This window comes from Felis catus, chromosome B1 (assembly GCF_018350175.1).
Source record: "Felis catus isolate Fca126 chromosome B1, F.catus_Fca126_mat1.0, whole genome shotgun sequence".
NCBI lineage: Eukaryota > Metazoa > Chordata > Mammalia > Carnivora > Felidae > Felis > Felis catus.
The window spans coordinates 199,145,193-199,160,833 of NC_058371.1; the positions used below are offsets into that span (position 1 = coordinate 199,145,193).

The window sequence follows — 15,641 nt, forward strand, 5'->3', positions numbered from 1 at the left end:
TGGTACGGTCACATTCCCGTCTACTTTCTCTTTGCCAATCTTCCTAATTCTAGCAAAAAGAAAAAAAAAAAATTCTGCAGTCACTTCCTCTATTCAACCTTTCACTTACCAAAAATGCAACTCCCACCCCCTCGGTTCCCAGCCTCGCGGGGAAGCCGCCCTGGCCACGGGCAAGCATGGCAGCAAACTACTTAGCAAACCGCAAATTTCAGAGGCCTTGCCACATCTGCGTTTTATCAGCTTTTTCCGGATAGTATTACCCCGAGCAATTGTCTGCAGACCTGGCCGACAGCTGAGACGTTCAAGCGCTGAATTACGGAGAAAGGGCCGGAGATAAAGCCGAGCACATGTATCCCATCAAAGTAATGAAAGCCTCCTGCCATCAGGCCGCCCTGCTGCCTCCTTCCGAGCCGCCCAGCCGCCCAGCAGGAAGGCTGATTAACCCTTGCGGGGTAGGGGAAGAAAAGCCGGGGTCATCCAATACCCGGGCTAATCAGGGCCCCCAACAGCGGGGTGGGGGTGGGCAGGAAGGAACAGACGCTGCAGAGGGCCACTCTGACCTCCGGATCAGCCCTGCTGAATTTCCTGTGGCAGGACAGGGCTCGGGGGTGCAGGGAGGCGACCGCAAGACCATAAAACAAATGAAGAACGCGGTGCCCACAAGGTTCCGGGGACACTGGGGGGTGGCGGGCGATCTCAGAGGAGCGAGGGCTGGTGGCCTCCTCTCCACGAGCCTTGCCTGGCTGGCGGCAGATCACATGTGTGCAAGCGCCGGGAACTACTGTTTGCTGAGCACCTACTGTGGGCTGGACGCGGGGATCTTGCTGCCCCGGGACTCGACTCACCTGATCCCCTAGGATGCCAGACGCCGTGTCGTTGTTCCTTGCTCCTTAGCGCGGATGACAAGGCGGAGGCTCGGGGGGTTCACTTGCTCCAGTTCAGCCGGCCAGAAAGTGGCAAAAACGGGGGTTAAAACGGGAAACGCAAGCCCTACTCTGGGACCTCAGATGTCACCTTGGTTCCTTCACTTCCTGCTCCGCCCTCAGGTGCAGTCCACCTGGAGTCCCTATCCTGGCCAACCACACGTCCCCAGTGAGGCGGAGGCACCAGGCTGTCCCCATCCCCGGTGTCCGTGACCAGTGCCACTGGGGACATCGGTGTCCTGCCCACCCCCCCCCCCCCCGCCAGGGATCCATGTGACAAGTGCTCTCAGCATCCATGATTCTGGACCCCGGGGTGGGTCTCAGGGACCCGGGGTGTCGCCAGGGCGGCGCGGCTCGTTGGCGGTGCCCGAGAGCTCCCGCCTCTCCAAGACACTCCGGCCAACATCAGAGTGTCCGCTGGGGGACCTGTGGCCTTTCTCGTGAGTCTGCAGTCTCGCTTCGAAAGTCGCCACGTGAACATCTCTTGTCATTCTTGTCGGCCACGTAGACCTCTCTTCTGCTGCCCTTTTGTCTAGCTTTCTCTCAGCTCTTCTGTCTTTTTCTTCTTACTGTGCCGTGACAGTCCCCGGTCTGCTCGGCCCAGTAAGCACTCGTCTGTCCTACCTGACTGTTGCCCGGGTGCTGTGCGTGCTGCCTTTGCCCGTGGTCGCTGCCTTTCACGAACAGGGACCCGTCTTTTTCGTGCAGTCGAATCCGTCACTGTTTTCTCTCCCTTCTGTCTTGTGCTTTGAGTGTCTTTTGGAGTAGAATCATTCTGTTCTTCGGTGCAGAGGTATCTTCGTGGGCTTTCTTTGATTGGCTTTTTATTGTAACATTCACATCTGAGGCTTTAATCCATCTGGAGCCCACCTTTTGAAAGGCTTCAGGGAGAGACTGTCAGTTTTTATTGAAGTAAGACAGTTCTGCCTCAGCAAGTTATTGGCCGCGTGGGACCTTTGGTTGCCCAGCAGGGACCTCAACTGGCCGTGGGGCCCCCTCCTGAGCTCCAAGTTCTCCGCCGAAAGCTTGGGAAGAGGGGCATCGTCCAAAGCCTCATTCCCAGCTCCCTCCTCTCCCCGCTCCCACTGCCTGAAGCTACTGTGTCCTCTTGGGCATCTCTCTGTTTTGTAGGAAACCGCAAAGAACACAAAGGAAAGGGGGCCGAGATGGTGGAAGAGGGTCCCTGGGACTTACATTTGCCACCAGGGGTGGCTTCCATCCTCCAGCAGCCCCGTGAGGGCCGTGCTCCAGGGAGGACCGCTGGAGCCTGCTTCCCACATGCAGGCGGGAGCTGGCGGGGAGGGGGTCCGCCCGACGGTGAGTTTCGGGCTGGATGTCGCAGGCAGGAACCCTCGTATCCCCCTTTGCTCCAGCGTTCCGGGCAGCGTGCGGATTCCTGGGGCGTCCTTGCCTGCATCTCGCTCTGCCGGAAGGGCCTTCTCTTCCTTCCTCCCGTCCCATCTGATCGGCTCGCTCTGCCCTCCAGACTGCACTCCCTCTTTTACCCTTCCAGGCATCTATGGAACCGATACGGGCGTGTCGAGTCTGCCAGGGTTCTCTGGAGGCAAGCAACAGAGATGGGCGGTGGTAGAGGCCCGATGAAACCGAAGACGTTCACTTCCAAGATTTAGGGCGGTTCACAGAAGTGGAGACACGCTGGACCGCGAGGCGTGAGAAAGACAGGAACTGGGGTAGTCTGGGCTTCTGGGTCGCAGGAGTAAGGAGAGGTCAACTCTGTGTCTGCCCTAATTCCACCCGGTGTTACTCTACCGTGCTTGAAATTCTCGGGAGTGGGGCGCCTGGGTGGCGCAGTCGGTTAAGCGTCCGACTTCAGCTCAGGGCACGATCTCATGGTTCGTGGGTTCGAGCCCCGCGTCGGGCTCTGGGCTGATGGCTCGGAGCCTGGAGCCTGTTTCCGATTCTGTGTCTCCCTCTCTCTCTGCCCCTCCCCCCTTCATGCTCTGTCTCTCTCTGTCTCAAAAATAAATAAACGTTAAAAAAAAAATTTAAAAAAAAATTCTCGGGAGAGAGTGTCTGATCAGCCCAGCCTGGGTCACGTGCCCGGTTCAAGGCCCAATCAGATCAGGCACCATGATTGCCTGAACACCAGGACTGCATACAATGGGGAAGGCCTGGGTCCCAGAGGACACTTGAGGGCAAGACACCGCCACGTCCCATGGGCACTTTATCCCAGACGCGGCCTCCCTGGGTACGAGGGACCTTGACATGAACCCCACAGTTCCTAAGTCAAAGAACTCACAGCCCAGTGGAGGAATCTGGTGTAACAGAAAGTGCTTGAAACAGGGTCAAGAGTGCCATGACAGAGGAGGCCCCGGGCACACAGGGGAGGGACCCATGATCCAGGTGGGGCATCCAAGAAGGCTTCCTGGAGGGAGAGGTGATGAACTATCTTCAGGGATCTGTAGAAACAGGCTGGGTGAAGAAGGTGGGGAACGGTGTTCTGGGCAGCATGAACAAAAGCATGGCAGGGAGCAGTAGACACATGGCTGAGACGAAAACATGTTTCCTCCTGAGGAACAGAGGGGCCTAGAATATTCCGCATGGCCACAGGGGTTTCTGGGGCCCACTCGGGCCAGGGATGGTGGCCGGAGAGGCCTGGACTGACAAGCAGGAAGGGACTTCCCGTGTCTCCGATCTGGCTCGAGAGCTTTCTGCTTGCCAGGAAGGCGGGGGGCTCTGCCTGAAGACGTTAACATGACAGCCCCAGATAGCCAGGGCCAGATCCCTTCCAACTGTGTTTAGGACTCCACGTAGAAGAAGACAAACTCCAGATGGAGCCAAGTTCACGCGAATGACTCATCTTTTCTTCCTCCGAGACTCAAGCCAGGGTCTGCACAATTCCATCTTGGTGGCAGAGGTTCTGAGTCCTGTTCTGTCTGCTGTCCCCACGGAGGTCACTTGAGAAACACGGATCCAGACCAACCAGGTCCTGTGACAGAGATGGAAACTGAGGCACGGAGAGGCTCAGCCCTCGTCTAGACCCCGAGTCTCCGGAGCTCACAGAGGTCAGTCAACACAGAGCAGTCAACGCTCATGGGAAAAACCAAAAGTCACGCCTGTGCGTCACTTAAAAACCACGGGGTTACCCTGTCACCCCCACAAGGCTGGCTGTGATCACCACATGGAAGATTGCAAGTGTTGGCGAGGGTGTGGAGACATCGGGTTGGTGGAGATGTAAGGTGGTAAAGCCACTGTGGAAAATCGTTTGGTGATGTCTCAAAAAGCTAAACATAAAATGAGGGGCGCCTGGGTGGCTCAGTCGGTTAAGCGTCCGACTTCAACTCAGGTCACGATCTCGCGGTCCGTGAGTTCGAGCCCCGCTTCGGGCTCTGTGCTGATGGCTCAGAGCCTGGAGCCTGTTTCCGATTCTGTGTCTCCCTCTCTCTCTGCCCCTCCCCTGTTCATGCTCTGTCTCTCTCTGTCTCAAAAATAAATAAACGTTAAAAAAAAAAATGATCACGTGCCCCGGTGACTTCACTGCTAAGGTATATACGTGAGAGGAAGGAAAACCGATGTCTACAGAAAGACGTGTACGTGAATGTTCGCAGCAGCGTTGTTCAAAATATCCAAGAGGGAGACACAGCCCAAATGTCCATCAGCTGGTGAACGAACGGATTCCCAAAGTCCGGCGTATTCATGCAGTGGAGTAGTTATGGATCCAGGGAAAAGGGGAGTCAAGCACTGGTACAGGCTACGGGTGGGCGCCCTGTGAGCCGTGATGCCAAGTGCCGGAAGCCAGACGCGAAAGCAAGACTTACTGCTCAGCTCCGTTCACATGAAATGGCGTAGACTGACAGGCCCGCAGGAACAGAAGGCACCTTGGCGGCTGTCAGGGGCTGGGGGAGGGGACAGCGGGGAGGGACGGGCTTTCCCTTTGGGGTGCTGGGAGCGTTTTGGAACTAGATCTTGGTTACGGTTGCACCGCGCGGTGAACGCATTCGCCGCCGCCGAATGGCGCACTTGGCAACGGTTAACTTTACGCTGTGGGAATCTTACCTCAGTAGAAATAAAAACACATTGTTTATGTCTAACGGTGTTTGGACACTTGGATGGGGGAAGGACGCGGTGGCTCACCGCACTTCCTGCAGGGCAGGCTCTGGGGTATAAGCCCTGGTCTGGCAACCTTTGCACAAAGCTGTCCTCCCGTGGCCACTTCACAGGCGGGGAAACCGAGGTTCCAGGTGTTAGATCCCACAGTCCGAAGTCCTACCGAGGGGCGCAGCTGGGGTTTGAACCAGGCGGTCTAGTTCCAGAGAGCAGGCGTTGAAGCACAAGAGAGGAGCCTCCATACCGGGCAGACCTAGGCGTGCACAGCTCTCTGAGCCTGATGTCACCGGCTGAACGGGGCTAACTTGCCTGATGCTACAGGTGGCAGGGGGGAGCTCCTGTAGGAGGAACACCCGGACCACGGCCACCACCCCTCCCTTCCTCACAGGTGCCTTTCTTGGGCTCAGTGGGCGTTGAGAGAGCATTCTAGGGGCCTCCCGTCCCACCCCGCCAGGGGTCCTCCAGGCAGTCACCATTAATGAAAGGACGGGGCCTTTCATCTTTTGCCAAGGGCCCTGCTCGCGGTGGCGGGCCCTGTCATTACCCCCGTGCCCCTGCTGTGTGATGGGTGGCCTCTGGGTTCCTTTATGAATTCTGCAGGGGGCCGTGCAGGAGGTGGACAGATAGCGAGGCCAAATCCCAAAGCGCACTTCGAAGCGGAAATCTGGGGATGAAAAGGTTGGGTGTGGGGGCGGGGGGAGCGGACCACATCCACCACTGAATCAGATTCCAAGAGGGGCGTAATTTGTAAGGCTGGAAGAGTTTACATTAGCCACTGTGGCCTCCGTGTCTCCCTGAAACCGCTAATGAAATTGCAGTTTGGTCAATAAACGTTTCTGGGCACGGCGGGGAGGCGATCGCTGGGGCCTAGCGTACCGCGTTTAGACCAGGAAGCCAATGTGGTCCCTGGAACGTGCAGTTTTCTTTAGAACCGAACGTTTGTTTTTCCATCTGTGGGTACTGAGCCTTTCCTGAGCCAAAATGTATGTAGCTCACCCCTAAGACTCCCACTGCGTCCGAGAGGAAGGATGAAGACCGTCACTGATTGAACATCTGCCTCCTACCCCGCTCTGCCTGGGGCATCTGGGAAGTGGTGACTTTTGCAGGTGGGAAACTGAGGCTCCGGGGGTGGGCCCCTCAGGTAGGGGTCACAGAGCTAGTTGGGGCGAAGTCAGGGAGACCGACCCCGTTCTGTGAGTCTGAAAAGTGGGTTTTCTCCGCGTGAGCAGGGCTTCCCCGCCAAGGGCTGCGCACCCGTGGGGAGCTCTAGGGCCCAGGGCCGGGGGGATGGACAATCCCTGTGTCTTTTGAGCTGCTTGGAGAAGTGATGTATTTTATCTCTGGCAGCCGGCCCTCCTGTTCGTCAATTGTATGTGGACACGCCCCGCCTACAGAAGCAAATCTGTTTAAAAGATCCCGGGCTGGAGGACAAAATGTTGTTAAGGGGCATTATTGGGACAACAGGTAAAATCTGAATAAGGACTATGGATTAGATAATAACATCGTGCGAATGTTACGTTTCTTGACTTTAATGCATTTTTAACAGATTTCTTTAATGTTTATTTGTTTTTGAGAGAGACAGAGACAGAGAGCAAGCAGGGGCAGGGCAGAGAGAGAGAGAGACACACAGAATCTGAAGGAGGCTCCAGGCTCCGAGCTGTCAGCACAGAACCCGATGTGGGGCTCAAACCCACAAACCGTGAGATCATGATCTGAGCAAAAGTCAAATGCTCAACCGACTGAGCCACCCAGGTGCCCCCTTAATGTAGTTTTTAAAATGTTTATTTAAAAATTATTTATTTACTTATTTATTTGTTTGTTTGTTTTGAGAGAGAGAGAGTGTGTGTGCTCAGGGGAGGGCCAGAGAGAGGGAGAGAGAGAATCCCAAAGCAGGCTCCACACTGTCAGCACAGAGCCCGAGGCGGGTCTCGATCCCATGAATCGTGAGATCGTGACCTGAGCCGAAATCAAGAGTTGGACACTTAACGGACTCAGCCACCGAGGTGGCCCTAAATCTCCTGACTTTAATAACTGCAAGGGGTTCTGTGAAAGAAAGTCCTTAGTTTTAGGAAGTGCACGCAGAAGTACTCAGGAGTTGTTTCTGTCATCCGTCACCCTTCCATAGCACAGAGGCTTGCGACAGCAGTGACTGGTTATATCTCACGATCCCATGGGTTGGCTGGGCCAAGCTGGGTGGCTCTTCCGCCCCCGAATTGTTGGCTGGGGTTGCTCAGCTGGCAGCTGGGCTGGCTTCCCTCTCGTCCTGGGGGCCTGAGCCAGCGGGAGGCTGCCTGGGCTCCATCCTGGCCATGTGGCCGCACCCCATCCAGGAGGCTAGTCTGAGCCCCTTTACATCGTGGCCGGATCACAGGAGGGCTACGGGGCTCTCGCCCAGGGGGTAATGATCCAAGTTCTTCAGGGGTTTAAACTCCAGCAAGCCGGCCCCACCCACAGCTCTTCCTAGTGTGAGCCCCCCAGGGATGCCCCCCAAAGAGGAGGGTCCCATGGTCACAGGTTTCTGTCTCCTGGGACAAGGCCACCTTGCAATCAGTAAGAGGGTGCCCGGAGGCCAGGTGTCTCTTCTGAGGCCTCTTCCAGGCAAATTCCATGTCAGAAAACAACACTGAAGAACACTTTTCCAAACTGGAGAAGGGGCTAGACTTTCCTTTCCTGCAGGAAAGGGGCTGTACATTTTCAGAAAATGCATGCATTTGGAGGCAGTATCTCCTTGCGGATGTCCACGATCATGGCCGCAACAGATTTGGTGTGCAGTGAGGGCTTGCTTCCTCATTGACAGCCATCTCCTCACTGTGACCTCGCAGGAGAGAAGGGGTGAGGGAGATTCTTGGGGTCTCTTTTGTAAGGGCACTAATCCCATTCATGAGAGCTCCACCCCAAGTCCCCACCCCCTAATACTAGTGCCTTAGGGGTGAGGATTTCATCTGTGAACTTTGGGGAGAACACAAACATTTACACCATAGCATCCTCCAAATTCGGTATTCACCTGACGAGTGTTAATTGAGCCCCTGCTCTGTGCCAGGCATAGCCCTGGGACTGTGGGGCTCACGGACAAGACCTGCCCCTGCCCCAGTGAGAGGTAAACACAGACGGCCCTTAAGTGAGTTGAGACAAGGTGTCTTCAGGCAGTGAGGATACAAGCAGGGTCTTACTGGCAGGGAGGAAGGGACCTCTTGGAGGAGCTCATGATCAGAGAAAGCGTGTGAGGAGGTGACACGAGCTGGGGCCAGAGACCCTGGGAGAAGGGCCAGAGGAAGCACATTCCAGGCAGAGAGTGCAGCAAGTGCAAAGGCCCTGAGACAGGAGAAAGCTTGTGTGGCTTGCAAAGAGCAAGGGGAGTGTGGTAGAGATCAAGGCCGCAGAGGTGGCCAGGGGCAACGTGCGAGGGCCTGGGAAGCCACTCCGGTCCAACCGTCCCAGGAAGTCACGGGAGGCAGCGGGGCCTGGTGGTTAGGGATGTGGGCTCAGAGCTGGATGGCCTGGGTTCAAATCCCAGCTTCTCACCAGCCAGGTGGCCTTCGCGTAACATTTCTGTGCCTCAGTATCCCCATTGTGAAATGGAGTTGTGCCCAGGGAGTAAAAAGACAGGTCCGGCATGACCTAAAAGGGGCTGTAGGACTGATCGAAGAAGGCAGAGGGGTGGGCGAGTAAAAAGACGGGGCCCAGACCCTGGGGGAAGAGGCCGGATGGACCGTAGGTGCTGCGGTTGTTGTTATAACAAGGAAGGGTCGCCTTAGGTCCTAGCACCCCCAGCACGGCCACATGGCGGCTGTGAGGCCTCGTCCCAGTCACTTAACCTCTCTGAGCATCACATTTCCAGTGGTCACAAAGGCCTAGTAATGCCCCTCCGCCCTGTCCCCAGAGGTGGTAGGGAGGAGCCAGGAGCCTGGGTCAAGGCCTGGGACATGTAACGGGTCGGTTCCCTGCCCGCCACCTACCTGCTTGAGGTGTGGGGGTAGCAGCTTCCTCTCTTCCTCATCTGCAGAACCTACTGTCCAGGAGAGTCTGACGTCTTCCACCATAGAGGAAGCAGTGTCACTTAGCTTCTTCTCCCTACAACCCCACACAGGGATTTCAGTCTACTGCTACCCTGGGTAGAGTAGTACTAACAAACTAAGGAAAGGAAGAGAAGAGGAGAGAAAAGAAATTACTTTGGGGACACATGAAAAGAATAGAGCTCAGCCACTTACCAGCCATGTGCCCTTGGGCAAGTTACTCAGCCTCTATGGACTCAGTTTCCTTACCTGTAAAATAGGTATAATATGCCTGTCGGATATTACCTCTCGTGGAATGAGCTGCCTCAGGTAAAGGACTTGGCATAGTTCCTTCCATATGGTTGATGTTCAAAAAGGTAATGCTGTAATTGTTTTATTGTCATCATCACCATCACCAGCATCATCATCATCATCATTATCACCGTCATCATCATCACCATCATCACCATCACCATCATCATCATCACCATCGTCATCATCATCACCATATCATCACCATTGTCATCATCATCACCATCATCACCACCACCATCATCATCACCATCATCACCATCACCATCGTCATCATCACCATCATCATCACTACCATCACCATCATCACCACCACCATCACCATCATCATCACCATCATCATCACCATCACCATCATCATCATCGTCATCGCCATCACCATCACCATCATCATCATCGTCATTGCCATCACCATCACCAGCATCATCATCATCATCATCATTACCATATCATCACCATTGTCATCATCATCACCATCATCACCACCACCATCATCATCACCATCATCACCATCACCATCATCATCATCGTCATCACCGTCACCATATCATCACCATTGTCATCATCATCACCATCATCACCACCACCATCACCATCATCATCACCATCACCATCATCACCATCACCATCACCATCATCACCACCACCACCACCATCACTTCACATCACCATCTTCATCACAATCATTTTTATTGTCACCACCTTCGCCATCACCACCATCACTGTCATTACCATCACTGACATTGTCACTGTCATCATGATCTGTGTCAGTATCATCAGCATCACCACCATCATCACTGTTATCACCACCACCACTGCCACCACCCCCATCACCATCAAATGGGCTGCTAATGTCCCCATGTGACAAACCTGCTTTGGTGAGTCTGCTAGATGGCTTTAGGACTTCAGGCAGATTCTCTTTGGCTTTTGGTAGTTAAAAAACCACCCCGGCAATCTTTCTACTATATATTGTCTCAGAGAATCAACTAGAAAATTGCTTTCTTCCCAGTATGGTTTCCAAATACCCAGCATCCGAATTTTCCACGGGCTTCTTACAATGTTGTCATCAGAAATCTCCTTCAAGGCATGATCCTTGAGGCCAGAGCTTAGTCCAAGGACTATCTGGGAACAGAGTTTCTAACATTAGTATTATCTGCTCATACCCAGCTCTTCCCAGCTAACAAAGGACTCTCAAACCATACAAACCAACAATACAAGGCCCTTGGGAAAAGGGTATGGGGAGGGTACAGTAGTCTGCTTGGGCTGCTACAACAAAATACCACCGACAAGGGGGCTTGGACGTTAGGCATTTATTTTCCCATAGTTTTGGAAGCTAGAAGTCCATGATCAAGGGCCAGCAAATTTCTTTGAGAGTATCCTTCCTGGCTCATAGACAACCACCTTCTCACCGTGTCCTCACATGACCCTAGAGGGCCAGATAGAAAGAGAGAGATCTCTGGTGTCTCTTCCTCTTCTCGTGAGGACACCAGTGCTGTTTGATGAGAGTTCTACCTTATAACCTCATTTAACCTGATTACCTCCGTAAAGTCCCTATCTCCAAACACAGTAACATTGGGGTAGGGACTTCAAGATGGGAATTTGGGGGGACACGGCTCATTACATAACAGAGGGGAAGGTACGTTTGTGAAGAGGCTGCTACATGCCCAGCATTGTATCAGGCACTTTCACAGACACTGTTTTATTTGAGTCTCAAGATAACCCTGTGAGGCAGGTAACATAATCCCCATTTTCTGGAAGAGGAAACTGGGGATCAGAGAAGTTAAGCAAATGGCTGGCTATCACAGAGCTGGGACAATTTCAGATTCTAGCTCTGGTCTATCTGATTCCAAATACCATACTTTTTTTTTTTTTTTTTTTTTTTAATATCAGCGGTTCTCAAAGAATGGCCCATGGGACCTAGGGGTTCCCCAAGGTCTGTGAGGTAAAAACTATGTCCCTAGTGATACTAATACTACATAGTATCCCAATATTAATATTACTACTAATACTAAATTGTGTTTCACTGTGTTGATATTTCACCAATGGTACAAAGCCATTGGTGAACAAAACTGCTGATTCCTTACCTGGAACAGAAGTGCTGGCCCCAAAGTGTGCTACTAGTCATTGCATGGTTTCTGCTATACACTTACGGTAAAAAAAAAAAAAAAAAAAATCAAGGGCACCTGGTGGCTCAGTCGATTAAGCGACCGGCTTCGGCTCAGGTCATGATCTCGAGGTTCATGAGTTCGAACCCTGCATCGGGCTCTGTGCTGATGGCTCAGAGCCTGGAGCCTGCTTCGGGTTCTGTGTCTCCCTCTCTCTCTATCCCTTCCCTGCTCATGCTCTGTCTCTCTGTCTCAAAAATAAATAAACGTTACATTGTTTTTAAATCATCAATCTTATTCAATCTCCACCCTCAAGTACACATCTTTTTAACAGCCTGTGGGACAGAAGGGGAAGTATACCCAAGGCACTCCCTCTGCAGACTCAAGTGTGGTTATTGCCTTGAGGAAGAGTGACTGTACAATTGCTTGATTGTGAGCTGAGATCACTGCCTTCTTCACGAAGCACCATTTTGAGTTCAAAGAGTGGTTGGCAGGCTAGGCACGGTTATGCAGACTTGGACCGGGGGTATTTTCTGAAAATGGACGAAGCGAGCCTGTCGCATCAGGATCCACAGCGCACAGTAGTGCCTGCTGCCAGTAAGAAGATAGGAGCTTTTGATGAAATTTAGAATTTTGGGAAGCTTGCAGCCGCCATTGTGAGCTTGCTTCCCCATACTTAAAGACTTGACACTGGTGGTGAGATTAACGAATGTGAGGTTTTTTTTGTTTTTTTTTGTTTTATTTTTTTTAACATTTATTTATTTTTGAGACAGAGAGAGAGCATGAACAGGGGAGGGTCAGAGAAAGAGGGAGACACAGAAGCTGAAACAGGCTCCAGGCCCCGAGCTGTCAGCCCGACGCGGGGCTCGAACCCACGGACCGCGAGATCATGACCTGAGCCGAAGTCGGCCGCTTAACCGACTGAGCCACTCAGGCGCCCCGAATGTGAGGTTTTGATGTGTGATTACACGTGTCAAAGCTTGTCATCGGTCGGTGAGCCAGCACTTTATAAATGATGGATACACGGTGTTTCAAAATCACACGTGGGTCAATGACCCATCCGGAGGGATACACTCGTCGTGGTGAGCACTGAGTGATACATAGAACGGTTGGATGGCTCTGAAACTAACATAACATCGTGTGTGTGTTAATTGTACCTCAGGAAAAAAAAAAGAAGAAGGAACAACGTGGGAGACGGACCAAAGGATTTTTTGCAACCAAGAAAAAGAAAGTTCATCAACAGGTTTTCAGATCCCACATTGAGACGGCTCAGGTACCACCACTTGTCGGGTTTTGTGCACTCCGAGGAAGTGACCTGGAAAGCCTTTTAAACCCTCTGTCTTGTAGCTACGTATCTGTGAGGCGCGAGTTTCCTTCATGCACTTCAAGCACGCGATCCACCGCAACAGATTGACTCTGTTCAACCAGATGGTAAAGAGATCGGCAGAAACACGACGATGCCACCCTTTTCGCCGATTACTTTGAAGTAGCAAACGTGTTCTTTATACCAACACGTGAGAGGTCTGTCATTATTTTTAATAAGTTAATAACTGCTCCCACACATTCCCAGTTTTTAATTTCTAAACGTCAGTAGATATAACACACACAAACAAAAGGTGTTGGGGGGTCCTCGGTAGCTTTTTAAGAGAGCAGGGGGGGTCCTGAGACCAAAAGTTTCAAGAACTGTAGCTCGTGCTATTTTGCAGCTGAGGACACCCAAGCTCAGAGAGGTTAGGCAATTTGGCTGCGATGGCAAAGCTAGAAAATCACCCAACATGGTGGACCCCGTGATGCACTGTCCAGACCGCGCCCCCCCCCCCCATACTGGGAGACAGACCTTGGCCACAAGCCTCTTTGGGGACTTCCTTCGCTGAAGAAAACAGGACCTGGACTTGGGCTTGATAGAGAAGTTCAAGGTCATATCCGTTTCTAGCATCAGCCTCCGTCCAAGGCTGACATTTGGGGTCAGGGAGGGGAGGGACTGACTGCGGCAAACTCAGGCTTATGTGGAGCTTGGACGGGATGCGGGGGGTGCACAGGGACGGGAGCCTGGGGAGGGACCGGGGCCAGACCACAGTCAACCCTGAACACAGCAGAGGAACTTAGACCTCTCCTTAATGGGGCCCCGCAGCCCCTCGTGACGATCACGGCTGGCTCCCACCTGGGTTTTGGAGAGTTCCGGGTCAAGGACAGAGGACTTACATTCACTAAGAAGAGTAGCTTTGAGCTTTCCATTCTGCTCCTCCTCCCTGCACGAGCACTGCAAACGAGATTGTGTGTCAGAGGGGTGGTCACCACGATCACAGCCTCTGTCTCTCGGGGGTGGGAGACGCCCGCACGGCCATTCTGGATGCGTGAATCCTCTCTAGGACTTCCCAGTCCCAGGTTCACGCAGCCCTGTTTGCACACCCCCGGGGACAGTGAGCTCACTCCCTACCCAGATGGCTCCCTGCGTTTCTGGCGAGCTCTGTCTATTCTTGTGCGGGCTGAGCTCTTCCCTTTGCTGAGGGCGTTTCTCTTTGTTTCTCTTTTGCTTCTATTGCAACCGTCTCCCCTCCAGACTTGCCTTCTTGTTGACTTTCTCTCCTTATCTTTTGCCATTTTACTCTTCCCGCTGCTCCCGCCCGGTGTTCCCAGTCTCCGTCCCCACAGTGAGCCCCCCAGACCTTTCCACCCACCGTGTCCTGAGCCCCTCCTGTGCGCAGCTGTGGGAGCTCACGGGTTTGTCGAATCAGTCCTTGCCCTCATGAACCTCGTGATCCAGTGGGACCATTGCCATATGGTCCCGCGATCCACACGGGGCCACATGGCGTAGGAGGTGTGAGGGGAGAGGTAAGACACCATCCATAAACCCCCCCAACCCAGAACACTGGGGAACCGTGTCGCAGAACGGACCCACGCTGTGAGCCCAGGTCGGCCTGTGCATAAGCAAATTTCATCTCCCCTCCCCCCAGCCGTGCGCACACACGGCTTCACCTTCGTGAGCCTCAGTTTCCTTACCTGCAAAGTGGGTATAGAGTCATCTACCTCTCCGGCCTGTTGTGAGGATGAACAAAATGATGCGTGCGAGGCCCTGGCACGTGGTAGTAAGTCTGGAGCCTGCTGTCTGTGCTCAGCAGGGCCTGCCGAGCGGCCGTGCATCCCGGCGCCTCGCAGAGAGCCGGCAGGTCGGATTAAGGACATATGTTAGCAACTTTCCAGTCAACGGGGGTCTGCCCAGCAATTGGCCCTGCCAGACTCCGGGCTTCTCTTAACCGATTCGGACACAGGCAACGGCTACAGCGTAGACCCCGGCCGCTCCTTCTGTGACCCCCGCCTCCCAGGTGCTCAGGGAGGAGCCACAGGCCTCCAGGGACGCGGCCGGCCTAACCGAAGTGAATGGAACGTGGGCCTGGGCAGTGGACCAGGAGGCAGGCCCAGGCTACTGTTTGAGGGCCCGAGTTTGGCCGCCCTTCATCTGCGGCTCTCGGGGGCTGGGGTCCCTTCCCTACCGCCTGTGGGGTGGCACCCGGGCTCTGGTATCAGACACACCTGGATCTGAGCCCCGTGCTGCCACTTTCTAGTTCTAGTCCCTGGGCAGGTGGCCGTCATCTCTCTGAACCTCAGTTTTCTCCACAGCAAAATGGGGCTAAACAGACGCACAGCCCGTAGAGTTGTCGGGAAGATGAAGTCAGATAAGGATGCCAAGCCTTGTGTGCGTGGCAGCTTGGGAAATGTTATCGTGGTGACTTCTCACTGAGGCCAGTACCAGGGACAGAGCTGAAAAGGATCAGCCCTCTCGTGTCCACACGGAACGTCAACATGGGGCAGGCTCTACAAGCCGTGCCCGGAGGAGAGGGATGGTTGGCGCGGTCCGGCCCGGAGGCGGCCTGAAAGGTTGGAGGCCTCAGCACACATTCACTGGATGAAGAAGCAAGACGTCAGCCAGCCAGGAGGACCTGCTCTCCACCTTCAACTATGTGTAAGATAGGGAGTGAGCTCCCCGTCACGCTGGGTGTGCAAATCTGGTTGGGAGAACTGCAGGCGGAGACGTCGTAAAGGGGTCCCTGCAGTGTATGGGAACTCTGCCTCCGTGATGTCCAAGGTCCTTTTCAACCCCGAGAGCTGCCGATCCCAGCAGAAGCTTTCTCTTCAAACTCCTCCGTCAGTTATGGTGGTCTAGTCACGTCCTGGCCGCGTAACAGCCCAATGCGGGCACCTGACCACTCGTCCTCCAGACAGTGACTCGGGCACTGAGGCTC

The 15,641-nt window shown here is 53.8% G+C and overlaps 1 long non-coding RNA gene across 1 annotated transcript; it reads left to right on the forward strand.

The window, feature by feature from the left end:
• The first annotated feature begins 9,956 nt into the window (after window positions 1-9,956).
• Window positions 9,957-12,913, forward strand: LOC109499480. The gene is made up of 2 exons (XR_002156756.3): window positions 9,957-10,173; window positions 12,563-12,913. It is a non-coding gene; the product is annotated as an uncharacterized LOC109499480 (long non-coding RNA).
• The last annotated feature ends 2,728 nt before the right edge of the window (window positions 12,914-15,641 follow it).